The sequence below is a fragment of the Solea solea genome, chromosome 13 (assembly GCF_958295425.1).
Source record: "Solea solea chromosome 13, fSolSol10.1, whole genome shotgun sequence".
In the NCBI taxonomy this organism is placed as follows: Eukaryota; Metazoa; Chordata; class Actinopteri; order Pleuronectiformes; family Soleidae; genus Solea; species Solea solea.
The window spans coordinates 22,487,121-22,504,009 of record NC_081146.1 but is presented as its reverse complement, the minus strand read 5'-3'; the positions used below and the strand labels follow the sequence as shown (position 1 = coordinate 22,504,009).

General features: G+C 46.0%; 1 long non-coding RNA gene across 1 annotated transcript; it reads left to right on the top strand.

Moving 5' to 3' along the window:
- Positions 1-1,861: 1,861 nt before the first annotated feature.
- Positions 1,862-16,680, top strand: LOC131471560 (uncharacterized). The gene is made up of 4 exons (XR_009242002.1): positions 1,862-2,096; positions 6,278-6,580; positions 11,614-11,860; positions 14,963-16,680. It is a non-coding gene; the product is annotated as an uncharacterized LOC131471560 (long non-coding RNA).
- Positions 16,681-16,889: the final 209 nt, after the last annotated feature.

Below are 16,889 nucleotides of genomic sequence, written 5' to 3'. Positions count from 1 at the left end.
CAGATTTCATATAGGCTTCAACTCTAAAACAAAAAGTGTGAAATCAGTCAATACTGAGCTCTAAAGTTCCTTTTTTCCTCCATGTTCTGTTACATATTCTTAATTAATAACTGCTCTATTAGTGAGTGTCTTCATTGTCAATGTCAAGTTTTTCTTTTAGTCTTGTCATTGTTTCAAAAACGTGTTTCATTCTTCAAAGGCCAACAAAGATTATTTTCAATAAAATGATATACGAGTAAAATTCCCCTCATGTTTTCAGTACAATAATCCTTAAACTACAACAGTGGATGTTTGATTTTATTGTGAAACCATTAGTGATGATGGTGATGATGATGATGTTGTTTATAAAACATTTTAATTCAGCTCTGTTCTTTAAAAAAAGAAGAAGAAAAAGCTACTGTACTTTTATGAGCTCAAACTCAGGCCTTTGCGGGGTGAAGTGGGTGAGAGAATGGCGGGGGATTATGGGATGGAGAGGAAAAAGGGAGGAGGAGGAGTGATGCAGGGATGGCCTGATGGGTACTAATGAAGCTGGGATGCTGCTGCAGCGGCCCCAGCTCCACCTCGGTGCCCGGGTTCCCATGCAGAATAAGAGAGAGGGGTGACGGGGGTGAGAAGGGGGAGGAGGAGGGGGGAGTGGATGGTTCACCAGCCCATTGTGCCCGCTCCTTAGCCCCATTAGCCACCACCAACCAAACCACTTCGCTTTCCCAAGAGGAGCGCGAGGCCTGCGCGCCCGCCATCCCGCCCTCCTGCCCGCCCGCCTGTCTGCGCCGCACTCGGTAACCAGGCATCAGCTCGGGTGAGAGCAGGCGGGAGGAGAGAAACAGTAGCTGCATTTAGAGTCTGGTCTCCAGGAAAGCGTCCAAAATGTGAAGAGAAAGAAAAAAAAAGGGGGGGGGGGGGGGCCGAGACATTGGTAGGAAGAGAGAAACACCCCGACAACAAACCGAGGCCTGACAAAGTTGTCTCTTTGGCAGTCGCGCCTCCTATTGAAGCAGTAATTTATTCAAAGGAGATTTTTATCCCCGCGATGTGATTATTATGATAATCAAGTGACCCAGACCCCCTTTCTTGGCTCTTGTCTGCGGGCTCTGGGCTCGGCGGTGACAGTAAAAGCTGATTTGCACGGTCTTCTCTTCTCCTCTTTGCCCCCCTCCCCGCTCACATTCCTGGACTCCTCGGTATCAAAGACGCACATAATGAGAACAGTGGATGTGCGCACTTGATCCTGCGGGCGCATGAACGGAGGCCGCGCTCTCCGCCGAGGGCTTTGTGTCAAACGAATACTAGTAGAGCCAGACAAGATTACACGGAACTTTTTTTTAAATATATATGTATATACATATATAATCGCACATGAGTCCAATAAAAACGGGTCTCAAAATACACATACACACACACACACACACACTCTTAATGTGTGACGCTCCAGAATGGAGCCAGATCAGGAGCAGCAGCAGAGAAGAGGCTGCGCCTGTGGTGGCCATTTATGCGTAATTACGCAATTAATTATGAACCCCGTTCTCTGGTTTTATGCCGCGTATAAGGACACATGTAAACGCTGAGATAATCGGATGTGAACTTAGATGAATGAATGAATTCAACGTGAATTCAGATGATTGGTTTCCAGAAATCTGAGCAGAGACATAATCTTATTCACAATCACGCCTGCTTTCATTTCATTTTTTTAGAGGGTGGAGACAAAACACAGACCTGCATCGTGTCATAAAGGGGAGGGTCTTAGTGGCAATATATGTTTTTAGAGCACGCATGTCTTAGTTCATATTCCATCTGACTGCGAGGAATGGTCGGCGCGGGCAGGAGGAGGGGGGAGGAGGAGGAGGAGGGGGCCTCGAGAGCCACGTCCGCGGGAAATAATAGGGATGATAATAAAACAGGGGGAAAACCCGTCCGAGGGAAGCTGAATGGATGAAGCCAGAGACACGTCACGACCAGCCGCAGCCATGAAGACCGTGCGGTCCAACCTCCGGCTGCTCACTCGCTCCCCTTCTTTCGAGCCGCTCGCTTCTCTGGGTTGAAGAGGAGACCGAGGCAGCAGAGGCAGCAGCAGCAGCGACGCGCAGGGCGACTGCGTGAGTATAACAACCCTGAACTGTGTTTTCCTTTAAATAGAGATAAAACGAAAGGAAGGGAAAGGAAAGGAAGGCAGTGGCAGGTGCGGGATGCAGGCGGATAAAACGCAGGGAGGAGAGAGGGTTTGAATCCGCGCAGCAGCAGCAGCAGCAGCTGAACACACAGCGGAGCTGGATGATGGATGTGGCAACAGCAGGCGAAAATGGGCGCTGAGTGTTCGTGCATCAGGTTCACATCATTTCTTATTTCTGTGTCCGTTTGTGTTCGGATGAAGGGAGAGAAGGTTGAGCAGCAGCAGCTGCAGGAGGAGGTGATGTGTCTTTAAAGAGCGGAGGCTGTGATGCGTGTGTGTGTGTGTGTGTGTGTGGACGAAACATGAGAAGGTTCAGCGCAGAATCTGAACATTTTCCTCTTATTTATTGTTCTGTTTGCAAATCGCAGCGCGTCCTGCTCCAGATATAAATTGCGATGATTCAGATTCGTCGGTCTCCTAAACGGAATAGTTGCACAGTCTCGTGTGAAAGGTCACTGCGTGGTGAACCTGCACGCGCTGTGGGGGAAACGATGAAATATAAGTGAATCTATCAGTGATTAAATGTGCATTTGTCTCCGTTAGAGGTGAAACTGCGGGTTTTCGCAGCCTCGGTGGCGCAGTGTGTACATACACTTAATATGCGCCATTCCACAAAGGCCAAAAAGCCGCTTCCAGACTTGATAGAATTCCTCATACACACATGTAGTGACACAGGCAGGGTCGCTTCTCCAGCTCTGCTCCTACAGCACACAGAGAGAGACACGCAACATATGGCACCAATGCCCACGATCACAGCCCGAGAACAAAAAGAGAAAACATGTTTCTTCCTGTCTCTCCCTTTCATTTCTTTTCTTTTTTTTGTCCGTCCCCAAATGAAGTCCTTACAGGACTCGGGTCCGCCATGTGGCTCAGATATGAGGATTAACCAGCAGACAGGCTCTAATGCATGCGTAATAAGAATAAGTGGCGGCGTTCACACCCACAGTTGGCGGATGAAAGAATCACAAGGCCAAAAATATCCAGTTCACACGTGTGAGGACGAGGCCTGTGCATGCCGAGAACACATGTGTGTGAACCCCGCAGGACAGAACCGAGGCTCAATCCAAAAACACGTCTCTGTATTAAAATAATAAATAAAATAATAACAATGATGATGTGAGATTACACAACGTTTTACGTGACGAAGACAGGAGAATGGATGCGCATGCACTTCACGCAACAGAGGTCAGTGCACGAGAAATGAATTTGGATGAACAAAATACAGTTTGTACAAAGTTGGAATTCTTAGAACGTATTGAAATAAATGTATTTTCACACACACACACACAGCGCGCAGAAGAAAGTGCTGCATGTTGCTGTTTCTGTGTCCTCTGCTCTGAAGAGTGAGGTATTTTTCGGTGGCAGCTCCGTGTTTTGCGGTCCACGCTCCACGGTTCACCCCCGAAGAAAAAAAAAAAAAGAAGCAATCCATGGTCTCTTTTCCAGGGATTCCTGGATAGCGGCCTCACGTGCACGTGGCTCACTAACACACGGAGCTGCCAACTCCAACAGTCGCACTCAGACTGGACTTTTAAGGGATTTTATTTTCAATTTGAATTAATACAAACTAAAGCAGATGTGATATTTACAGTCACAAGTAGTTCAATTAATCACATAATTATAGTGATTCAAATTAAAAAATGACTGATAAAATTCGTATAAATCAGTAATGGCATCAGTTTCATGACAAACGTTTGATTTGATGCAAAGCGTCATTTTTTAGCCACATTATCTGCAACAGTGTGTGTGTGTGTGTGTGTGTGTGTGTAACTTTAACCTTCGCGTAAAACACGAACCATTTTTGCGTAAAAGTCGTGCGTAATTGTTTCCCGCGTCTCATAAAATATCTTAACTCTCCTGTGCAGATGATTATCCATCTCATAATAAGGATACATTTCTCCCCAATCTGCTCTCGTGGATTATTCCCAGTTAAATCTGCTGACGTCATGCACGTCTCGGCCAATGGCTCAGCTTGATGGTGTTTGTTTAAAAACCATTTGATGCCTTGAGTGTATCTTTTTTTGTTTATTTTAAATATAGTCAATGATGGATCAGACACGTCATAGAGAAGAAGAAGAAGAAAAAAAGGGAGGCCGCTGTAGATTTAACAATCAGTGTGGATTTAACACTCGGTGCGTTTAACAGTCTGCATCGTGGATAAAAACCCAGATGACAAATATTGAAAGCACAGCCACGAATATGCCAGTGTTAATGAAAGGACTATTAATGATAATGGGGAAATAAGTGCAGGCTGCATGTAATTATCTCTCCCTCTCTCTCTCCTCTCTCACTCACTCTATCCTGAATGGAAATCAGGAATTAAAAAAAGAGCCATAAAAATCACAGCACAGACTGCAGCATCATTCTCCTTCAAACACTGTAAAGAGTTTAAAAGATAACGTCTGAATCTTTTATAGATCAGAGTACATGTATTTTAGTTAAATATATACACATTTAAATGTATAAAAATATAATAATAATAATAATAATAACAATAATAACATTAATATTAATATTAACAATAATAATAATAATGTAGAAATTGTGACAGGGAAATAATCTGACCATTAAGATCAAGATCAAAGGAATTATGCAATTTAAATACATGTATTTAATTTAAGATATTATTTCTTCTGATTGAGGCTTTCATGAAGCAAAAGTAATATTTTTTTTAAACGTATGACTGCAGCTGTGTGTGTGTGTGTTCCAGTGCAACAGTATATTCTGGGAGCTCAGGCATCTCTCTCTCTCCCCATCTTTCCTCTTAAAGGGCCTCGCTTTGTCCTTTAAAAAAGCAGGTTGACGAAGATCAGTGTCATGGTGATCGTCTCTTTCTAGGCAATACAAGACATTTTAGGGAAGAATTTAAATAAATGTGCACAGATTTCATCAGAGAAGAAGAAGACCTGCAGCTGCTGGAGAGAGAACAATGCCAGGAGGTTTTTTAGGAGCATCTCTGCTAACGTCTGCCATGTTCTAGTGGTATAGGAGTGCTGTGGATTTGGGCGTGTGTGTGATGGAGGGCGAGAATGTTGTGTGTGTGTGTGTGTGTGTCACTCTCGTTGTCCCTCAGTATCACTCCATCTCGCTCTGCTCTGCTCTCAGGCAGTGGTTGGAGGTGCTGTTGGGGGGAGGAGCCTGCCACAACAGGGATCTGGGCACAGGGAGCAGCTTTAATTGGATGGGGCCTCGTGCCATGTGGCTACATGGCGTGTGTGAGAGGGATTTGTTGTATTGTCTGCGTAAGTGAAGGCGCTTTTCCCATGTATTGAGCTGGATATTTGAGCGTTTGTGGACACTTTTATTTAAGAAAAGGAACCGCTTTGTGCCACAAAATTGTATGAACGTGAGTGTGTGTGTTGCCGTATATGTGGAGGTGCCTTTTTTGTGCATTTCCGTTGATAGTTGTGTGTTTTTGTGGACACGTGTGTATGCCATGTGCATCGTTCAAGGACACTTTTGTTGAACATATGTGCAAGTACATCCCAAAGCCCCCATGTCTCTGCTTCGACGCCAACCTCTGCTTTGGTGTCACATATCCGGAGGAAGTCAAACCAGTTTCATTTGTCGTCAAACTGCCAGGATTTTCTTTTAATTTAAAAACGCAGTTGGGCCGTGGCGGGGGGCGGCATTTGAAGCCATCTCTCTCCTTTGGAGTCGGTCAGCGGGTGAGGCGGGTGCGCTACAGGGTTGGGCGCCCGGCCTAGGAAGGAAAGGTTGGTGCCATGGCCGGTTTGGGCTGGTTTGCCAACTTGTGTACTTCTTTTTTTTTTATTGGTGCCTCTCGCTGATTGCTTGACTTTTTACGTGGAGACTTTACTCGCAGGCCAATCAAAGCTTCCACTGCACAAAGAGAGGCTTCCCATTGGCTGAGAGGGCTTAGGGCGGGGTGGGAGGGGGGGCCACTATGTGACATCACAAATGTAAGGGTCAGGACATGGCTGGATGTAAAAAAAGGCCCCAAGCCAGAAGAGTAAGGTCTTTGTTCGGAGTAGGTGCCATATGATGTCTTAATCCAGACTTTACTTATCCCTCAAATCATGTAAAAATCAGAGTGATGGAAACATGCATTTATGTTTTATTAACCATTTTCTCCTCTGGTTATAGGTCAGAATGTGGCCCATGTTACTTCGCCTGCAGCTTGAGAGGATGGGTAGCCTTAGGGGTTGGCTGTTATCTTTGGTTATCTAGCTGTATGAGTGATGTACATTCTTCATAAAGCTAGATAACCGAAAGTAACAAGAATCCCATTACACTCCTGAAAAAGGCATCAGGACCCCCCCATGTGTGCTTCCCTTAAAAACAAGGGGAAACAGAAGCACTGCAAAATCTGCCAAAAGAAGAGTAGTAAAAGAAAGTGAAGAAAATGGACGACGTTTAGACGGACATGAAAGAGGAATGCAACAAAAGGTAGGGTTCATGATTCCGCTCTGTGTGACTGTGCCATTATTATTGATTATATGTGTGAGTGCATGTGTGTGAGTGAACCTCAGACCACATGGCTGTGAGGTAGAAGTGTTCGCTCTTTAGAAATACAGACTACTGTAACGGTACAGCTCCCTGCAGCCAGAGGCAGTGATCCTTAGCAGTGCGGTTGGTGCAACAGGATCACTTTTAATCTAATAAGCCCCATGATCCTTGTGTGTGGGGCTGCACGCTGGGGCTTAGCCGCTGCATCACATCACATGGCAGGGAGTGACGGGCTCGCTGAAAAAGGCCCACACTGATTCACCAAAGACATGCAGACTTTGACAAGTCGTTTAACAAGTCGCTGTTTGCTAGCCGCGCTATTCACCCGTCCCCATAAATTCCGGCTCCGCTGCCTGCCTCCTTGGCACCAAGAAAAAAAATGCAATATAAAAAGAATGTGGGGCCTTTTATATCATAGGAGCTGCATACGGTGCTATGAATTATACATACACTCCAACTTGGATGGGGATTGTGTGAGTTAAGAATCCTCCCTCCGAGTTAATCCTGGCTCCCAGTGCCCCGCCGGCACCTAAGTGAACAGACAAGAATTTGTTTGAGGCCAGTTTTGTTAAGTTAGCGGTTGTTGATCCCCTCCCCCCCTTCCCACCTACTCCATTCTGCCTTTAGCATGAAAAGATGTTTGATTTGGGGTCTTGGCCGTTGTTTGATTTGACGTGACAGTTGGCTTGGTTGTGAATGGGCTGTAGCAAAGTCTCCATTGCGTGAGGTGCTGCCATGTGGAAAGGCCTGATGGGATCTCACTGGATTCTCCTGTGTGCGCGCAAGCCTTCGAGGGGGGAGTGGTCCAGGGGCAATCAAGCAGAAGGTGCCCACAGGGACGAGGTCCATGAGCGAGAGAAGGAGAACAATTTCAGCCTTTAGGTTCCTTGCCCGGTCTCATGGTGAGGAGTAATTGGTCAATCAGATCCTCAGACTCAAGGTTCCTGATGGCTGATTGAAGGTGTGATTTATTTTCTGTCCATCAAAGCTAGAGGGTCACTCCTGCTGAGAGAGGCCACTAAGGATTGTTCCCAAGGTCTGAAGGCTTTGGAGCTACAAGACTTGCAATCGCGAAGCCTATTTCACATGGTGCTGTGCTTTCTCAACATGGCTCAGCTAAGGCATTTCCCCTCAGGTTTGGGTATATTCACCTTGACGTGGTGCAAACTCTTAACAGTGGTGTAGGGTTTAAGCAAAATTCCTTCAAGCTCTTGTGTCAGACCCGACTCACATTGTCAATCTCTTGGAGCCCTGCCGTTGTGCCCGCCTGCCTGCTGCATTGCAGGTGCTCAGTGTGACATTTGAGCTTTGGACGCTGCTTGAAAGCGTCAAGAGCGAAGGCCCTGACAGATAGTGACGGCTTCCTCCTGGGACGACAGAGTGGTACCTGGTTCCGTCTTTGTCGAGGTGCTACTAATATCGCTGATGTGTTTAATTACAGTTAGGAACATGACATCTGTTATTGCCCGGGATAGATTGATCGAAGCAAGTGCAGACTTGCACAGGCGGATTTTAGATTCTGTAAAGTAACAAGCAGATTTTGTGCAGTGTAAAGATAAACTGTCTTTCTTTCTGTGTCAGTTTCAGAGGGGGTGAATGGGAAGTGAAGCCTGGGACAGATTGTGTTTATACCCTAAGCAGTGCCCTGGGAGACGCATGACATGGTGCAAATGCTTTGTGCTGGCTCTGTGTGTGGCACAGTTATATCGCTAACACTTCACACTGGGGACCCCAGCGCTAAGACTGTCCTGGCGTCTGCCTGCCTGAAAATGGCACGGAGATGGGAGAGTTCCTAAAAATCACCTCAGGGCCTGTGCGCTCTTCTTTTTCTGGGTCTCATGGCGGTGTCTGAAATAGAAAGAGGGCACTAAGAGGAAGAAAGCAGGGAGAGGAGTGCGGTGGTGGAGGAGGAGGAGGAGGAGGAGGAGGGGGGTGGGTTTGTCTTAGCTTTAATGCACTAGGCAAGCAGATTTAGACTCCAAGTGTCAAATAGAAAAACAGCCATTGTGGCCGGGTCCTATTTGCCCCCCCACCAGTAGACTTTACAGTCAATAGAGCTAGTCCACTTGTCACCAAGGGACAATGCGCCCCTTTGCCTCCCTTTCAGCTCTGCCAGGTCCGAGCAGCCAGACAGTTTTCTGAATAAGACCCAGTGACTCTTGCCCCCTTTTTCTCTGCCTCTCTTTCTGTTGAAGGAACACACCAACAGGGTTTGGAAAATGGTTTCGCTGTTGGCCATGAGCAGAAGGCCAGACACAGTTACTTTCCACAGCATTGGCATTCCCTCCACCCCATGCCCTCACAGAGAAATGAATGTATCTTAAGCAGTCACAAAAGTCAATGGGCCTCCCAGGACAAAGGAGATTAAGTTTGGCAACTGAGCAGTAACAGGTGTACTTTGACTGTGTTCGGACCACACGGGGGGTGACTCTCGTTGCTATGTTTTCCTCCCTGTTGGTTTTGAGGTGTCTGGAGATTAAGGCCTCAGCCACATGGAAACTTTCCCTTTTTCTTTTCCATTCTTAAAAGGTTTTCTGTAAATGTGGCACCGTTTCAACAAATGTCTTGACTCCAAACCCCATAGTACATATGACAGTCGTGTGCTTTAACGCTGACACAGAGTGTATTGACTTTTGTTTCTATTTTTAATTAAAGCATATATTACAGTGTATGCATTCACAGAAACAGACGGTAAGAACCAAGCCAAGGGGACAAAAGAAATAAAAGTTATCGTAAAGCGAAAAGACCAAATAAACTCCAAAGATAAGAATAAGAAGACACTGACGACGAAGATAGTGACAGTGAAAGCATGAGAGAAGTGGGGCTGTGACATCATCATATTCCCAAAGTGGACATTGGTTGTACGGGAAAATGCAAGGGTAGCTTTTTTTCTTACTTTGGGTAAAAAAAAACAATATTTTCAAAAACTGCAATTTAAGGCTCCCAAAATACCAGTTACATATGGATAAAAAAAAAATAGGTCCTAAGACCAAAAATGTAGTCATCAGATTACTTTTTTTTGACTGAGTCGCCACATTTCTCCAATAATTTGCTGAAATTTACCCAAATGGAATCTGCAGGTATCTTTAGATCTGGAGCTGAGCTGAAGGTAAATAATGTGGGCACACAGAGGAAGAGAGAAATATCAGAGGGGGTACGGCGCAGCACTGAAGCAAGGGTACGTTCTCACATTTGGAACAGAGACAGTGATGTTTTAAGAGGGGAAGTGTCTTTCAAAGAGATTGAGTGAAGCCTTTTCTGTCCACACCATTAGTATTTTTAGACACAATAAATTGAGCCATTCAGCAGCAGCACAAACAGAGCCACTCTCAGAGCCAGAGCCAAACAGTGCATGCATTTGTTTGTTTCACTTGTTAATAAAGCGTTTACCGAGAGCCTCTGTCCTCAGGAAAAAAAAGAGCCCATTCTGGTAAAATGACTTGGCAAAGCAGCTGATGGAGGGTCTGTTCAGACTGAAGCTGTTCCCGCTCCTATTGTCTAGCTCTCTCTCACACACCTACGAGTCCAGAGTGAGCACACAATTTCATTGTTGCGTGAGCTGTTAATATCAGAGGCTTGACAATAGAGCCCATTCGCCATATTTGCATACGGCACTTTTCCAACAAGGACCTGGAGAGGGCTTGAAAGCTGGCCCACTCCAGTGCCAATGGCAAAAAATGTCAAGTGCCAATTAGGAGAGGTTTGCCACCATTCAGCAGTACCCCACCCACCACTGTAGTCCTTCCCCTCTCTGCTTACACGCCACAACTCTCTCACACTCCGAGTCACCCCTGTTTTTACCACCTTATTCCAATTTCAGACGCAGCCTTCCCTTGCTGACACCCAGAGACAAAAGCTGGCTTTCTCCTCTGCCAGATTCAGAGTGTTAGCAAAATGAGACAGTGTGCTCCGCGCACCGATTAGTCAGCTTTCTTTGTTGATTTCTTTGAATAGAAGGGTTCAGGAACTATGTTACTAAACCTGTGAGACACAGACTCCTCCTGCTTGTGAATACTGATTTTAGTCAGCTGGGTACATCGTGTCAGGTTTCCACGGGCAAACGCACGCCATTGATGGAGGAGATGCAGAAAAAAAAACAAAAAACAAAAAAAACTGATATTCACAGCCACATGATGATGATTTACTCTAAGCTAGTCTTGCTTATCATTTTGCACTGATGCACACACAGAATATTGAGCAGCCCATTATCAGAACGGCTCTCTGAGACTATTTAAACTGAGAGCACCAGCTTCGAGTCAGCTGTTACAGCTAAACGAAATATTACAGTCGGATTTAGTGGAGCTACGTCAAATCCAAGTTAGCTTAACCGGTGTGTGGCAGTAGTGCTGAGTAGCTGTTATTCTTTCCACTGATGCTTAACCATGAGACGCATAGTACGCGGCGACAGGAATGTAGATCCTCGTCACTGGTGACCCTGAAATTAAGCAACGTTCAGTTTACGGTGGGAACAAAAGGAGGGCAAATATAGTATCCTATGAAATGACAAGAACACAGGAAATTAAATTCAATGTAAAAAACAAAATCTCTTGTTGACACATTAATCAAAGGTAAACGAAAGTGTGTGTCCAAACGGGCTGCCGAGGTGTTGAACAGAGCATTTACCTAACTTACCGCCTCCTGCCACTCAAAGGGATTTTTCTCTTGTCCCTTTCTCTCGTTCATTCTTTCATTCAATCTCTGTGTCTAGTTTTTTTTCCCTTTCCCACCCTTGATTCTCAGATGGTTGGATCTGATTTGCATACATTTGCATAATGAAAGTCATTTGCATGCTCAGGGGCAGACTGTACCATGAGAACAGACATGAAAAGGTGTGTGTATGTGTGTGTGTGTGTGTGCATGGCTCCTGTTCCTATGCCACCACAAACTATACATGTGTGTTTAAATGGATAAACCGGGTTTTTAAAAATTTTCCCTCGTGCCCTCTGATTTTCTGTGCCTTGTTTTCTGTGCAGGCTACCACCACCAGACCAGTGAAGGAGAGCTGGCAAAAGGAGACTGAAAAACAGAGGAGGGGGGAGGAGGGGTTGCTGTTGATTCTGCCTTCCCTCTCTCTTCGCCCTCCTCTGCATCCCCCTCCTCCTCCTCCTCAGCTCCATCCTCAGCAGAGTGCCCTTTTTCCTGTACAGCAAGACGCAGCCTGCGCCACCATCTTAGAGCAACGCTGGCATGAAATGGAAGTGGGAAGACCAGCGAGTGCAGGTAAAATGCCAAACCCACTGTGCCCGCCGTTCTGCATCTTTCCCCTGGCGACATCCCGACCCTCCATCCTCTTGTTTGTTTTTTTTACCTCCCCGTGCCCTTGCCCCTCGTCTCCAGCGGTACACAGCCTCCGTTTTAATCACCGCGGATGTGTTTGTTAATTGCATGATTCACAAGATGCGCCGATGGGTGGAGGGGAGGGCGAGTGGATGTAGGCGGGGTGTGTTTTGTATTTGTGTACACATTAAATCACTCTGCTCTCAATGCATCTCTCAGGAGGCTTTCAGTGGGCATCTGTCCTCCGAATGTTTTCTCTCCCGTTTGGGAATTCTCATGCCATCCTCATGCGGGTGCCCCGTCATGGCGGCGGCTGCCATTTTGGAGATAAAATGCAAACGGTGCCTAACGGACAATGCAGAGGCACCTCCATAACGGAGCACTTGTCATCTGCTAAAACAATAAAACAGTCAAGATTCGTTTTTAAAACAAAAAACAAACTTTTCTCTTCAGATCCTTTTATGACGCCAAAAGAGATGTTGAGGTCGAGTGAAACCACGATTAACATTCTCATACAGAGACACTGCAGTGTTAAACACACACAGCAGCAGAGAGACGCAGAGAGGGAGCAATGTAGAAAAGAAGAGGGAGTGAAGAAGTGAGAAAATGGCCTCGGCACTGGAAAGTCTGTCTCTCATTAGAGGAGTTCCAAGACAAGTTGAGTATTGTTTTCCCTCAGCGAGCTCGTCTTAGTGCAGCATTATTTCAGCTGGGCAGCTCCAAACTTCACTTTAACCAGAACTACAATAAGTGTCCCCTGGTGTTGATTGAGTAAGGCAGGTTGTAAATAATGCATGTTGCATTGTCTTTGCAACAGAGCCCCCACCTTGTGTTCAGAGAGATAGTGCTAACGCTAACCTACAGAAAAGTGCCAGTCAACAAAACTGCTGATACTGTCGAGGTGAGGAAAGAGTATGAGATCACTGTCAGTGTTTGACGGTCCTTTCACCAGTTTATTAAAAAAAAGTCTGAACAGGAAATAAATTGGCCAAAGTTTGAAAGTGTTAAAACTTACTCAGACACCAATTTTCCAAGATTTACACAGAAGAGACCCACGCCGATGCTAGCTCTCCTAATGAGGTCATGCCAGGCTTTCGGTTTTTCAATTTCTTGATGGTGCAGCTTTTAGACACGGAGGCGTCGCTTGGCTTTCCTGAGAAGTTCTGCGGTAACTGTGTCAAATCCAAGGCGCACTAATCACAGCCAGGCCTCCACAAACAGGTGGTAGATTGAGCAAATCAGGGTCAGGGTCGTTCTCAATTTACTGTGTAAATTATGCAGAGCCCAAAACAATACAAACAGTAGACAGTGGAGTGGCTGGCGTTGGCTAATGAGATGATGAGAAGCCTGGGAGGGCTGGGAGCTGGTCGAGGCAAGGGGGTGGGCACGGCCAGCAGCTTCTGTCTGGAGATGTGTGTGCGTGTGTGTGTCTTGTGTGTGAGGGTCTAGAGGAGTTCTGGCAGGGGAGCAGACACAGTCCCGTCTGCACAAACCCCACCATCAGCACCCCGCCTGACACAGAGCACTGCAGAGGGGAGGGGAGTGTTAGCAGGCAGCTGGGGCACCCTGCCCCCATTGCATCGACAAGAGCACCAGCCTTGGGAACCTCTGTGGCAGGGGTCCCCCCCCACAACCCTGGCACATAGGGGCCCCCCAAAAGTCTGGCTTCAAACCCCCCATCGCCACCATCCCTTCCTCCCTCTTGTCTCAACCACCACCACTCCTCCCACTCTGATGTGAGGCTGGGGGCCTGGGAAGGACTTCAAGTTCACGGCCAGACCTCCTATTGAGCTGACAGCCTGACTGTTTGCTCAATTCGGCTCCCTATTCAGGGCCAAGCTGGAGGAGGGAGTGCAGAGAAAGGGACTGGAGGATTGGAGGGTGGGGGTGCTGCGAGATGGGACACGGTAGCACTGTTATAGCTATTCATTCGGCAGGGGGAGACGAGTAAAGAGTGAGGGAGCGAGTGAAGAGGAATCAGGGGTTTGAGTCAGTGTGCATAAATAAAAAGTGTGGAATCCAGGCTCAAAGTTTGCTTTGAGCAGTGTGCTCCACTCTCACACTCTTTTAGACTCTTAATTACCGGCGCCTTCCACTTTTCTCTCTCACTAAACCCCTCCTTCCTCATCCCCATCACACCCACCCACACACACACACACACACGCACGCACACATGCACGCGTGCTCCTGAACATACACACATGCAAAATCGCAATCACTCTCATCATCCCCTGGGTTTATTAGGCCACATGCTGGGGCTGTAAATTCACCATTAACGAGTGTATTCACTGTCGTCCTCTTAACAAAACAAGACCATGATGCCAATAACTCAAAGCGACACCAATACCCAAAACTGCCTTTTATGCCAACCTCGCCCGAACCCCCCCCACCCCCCCCTGTCTCTGCTCCCTGGCCAAGTGCACCTTCTTTGAACAACGACGCTAAATGCCAAGGCTAACGTACGTGACACTTGCTAATAGCTCGTCTGCGGCTTATTATCGGTTGTTGATATCCGCCGCTGCGTTATCGGCTCACCGTGCACTCGGTGAACCCGCCGTAATATTTTAAGTTGCTTGTCTGAGCTGCTTGAAAATGGAACAAATAAAAGGGGGGTTTGATAACCTTGTGCAGCGCAACTCAGCCTAGCTTAGGGCATGTCACATGCTTCATCTTTGTATTAGCAGCTTGTCGCGTACCAGGCTCCGGTTAAGGCCTTTCAACTTCAGCCTCAATCCCCTCAGCTGCTGCAGGGAGCGGTGGAACAGATTTTGGGACTTACAGGAAAACACTGCGTTTTCGACTCCCTTTCAAATAAAGAGACATCACACAACTTTCATGTCCCGTGGTCCAGGTTGTCGACGGCTGTAAAAACGAGTAGCAGCGGCGAGGAAGACACGGATACTGGTGCTGTGTTTTGCGATTCTCTGCACCGTTTTTAAAGCGGTTCCGCGAAGTGATTTATAGATTTTTCTGTGAAGGAGATGTGGATGGTGTTACTGGCGCATGTTTAAAACATCAAGGTTTAATGTTGTTTCTTTTCTACAGGTGATTGCCGTCAGTGCCGGAGGATCTAGAGCAGAAAATGGAGGGACAGCTCGTGGGAGTTGAAGAGGCTAACGACACCAGCGCGTGACCTCTGCTCTCGATCTTAGAAAAGCCTGCTGCGGTGGTTTTGCGCCTCATTTTCCCCCGAAACAGTCAAGCTGGACCGACCCGAAGACAAACATGTCTGTGGACTGTGTGCGGATGAACTGGTCCATCATTGAGATTCTTTCACAGACAATATTACATCACGTAACGTCAACAGATATAGGCTCCGCCAACTGCAGGTCACGTTTGTTGAGCTGCAGCCCACGTTGTGTTTGATTTGTTTTGTTATAGTTGCTAGGACTCAAAGACACGTGAATGTGAGACCCACGGCAGCAGTGAATAAAACTGCACTGCGATTGGACAGCTCCGTGTGTCTGCCGACACAATGGCGAAGGAGTGAGCTGTCGTCTTTACACTCTATGCAACTGTTTTATCTTCTTTCTTTGTCCTTTCTTGTCATCCTGAATGCCAGTTGTGCGTAGCCCCTTTTATTCGTCCTTTTTTTTTTTTTTTTAGGAGCCTACATCCCCAGTGTTAATATGCCGATGCAGGAGTTACAGTCAGTGTGTGACAGATGACAGAAGTACGCCGCTCAGTTTCATCAGCGGATGTTCTCAATCTCATATTTGCCACAGTTTGAGTAAATGTGGACTCACACATTTAATATTCCTGATGGCAGGAGTGTATTTGATCAGCAGGGAGTCGCTGAGAAGGGCTTGTGGCTCTGTGTGTACAGCGCACGCCACACTATTAAAACCTTCCCAGCAGGCTTTGCGACAAGACGTTTGTGCTTCATAGCAAGTCACCTGCTGCACTGTAATGATACGTCTATGGGGGGAAACGCGACAAACACGTCGACTTCACACACTGCCTTCATTTCCTGTCCTTGACATTAACACACACACACACACACACACACACACACATATGCAATAAAGCAAGTGCTATCACAGCCTAATTCATTCTATATTAATTTTCAGGAAGTGGCAATTTTTCTAAATATATATATATATATATGACGATTGATAATCTATGCAAATCTTTTTAAATATTACTTTAAACAATCAATGTCTATGCAGAGCTTTTGCAATTGATAAAAGAGACACTTTCTTGGCCTAATTCAGAAAACGTATTCTTTTGATAATCATGCACATCCCAGTGCTCGAGACAATTACTTATCTGCCTGGATAAGCTTGAAATTATGTTTTTAATCTCTAGCAAAAAGAAGAAAGAAGAGTCACTCCTCTGATATCAGTCCAATGGCATGAAAAGTGTGAATTGTAGTCTAGTGAATGTACTTAGGGCTGCAACTAACGATTATTTTCAGAATCAATTAATCTGTCATTTATTATAAATCGAGTACTTCTGTCTGTAAAATGTTGAAACATTTGAATTGGCGTTTACCAAATCTGGTAAATGGTCTTGTTTTATTAGCATTTAAGGTGTGGAAAAATCAGAAAGCAATAGTTGACGATTCATTTCGTAATGGGTGAATAATGGTTGCAGCCCTAATTGTGCTAAATCTCTTGGTTTTCTTTAATGTTGATCTGTATCTGTATCATGTTGTTGAAATGTTTGTGCAATGCAGTCTGATCACTGTGGATTCACCACGTGTGCCTTCTCCATGGAAAACTGTGTTGGAGTAGTAATAAAGTTGTTTACATTGAAAACAGTGGAAGAGTGGACCGTGTGCGTGATTTTGTGACTTTGATGTCGCGTGTGATTCTGGTTCAGTTACTGATGAAAGAGAGAGAGATCGTTAACGTCAAAGAAATCTCTGAGCAGAGTCGCATCAGTGTTGCAGTAAATGTAAACATCTGTTTGATGAAGGGAAAGAAGAAAACTGATTTAAGCCTCATTTTCCTCAGAGTCTGTAACACAA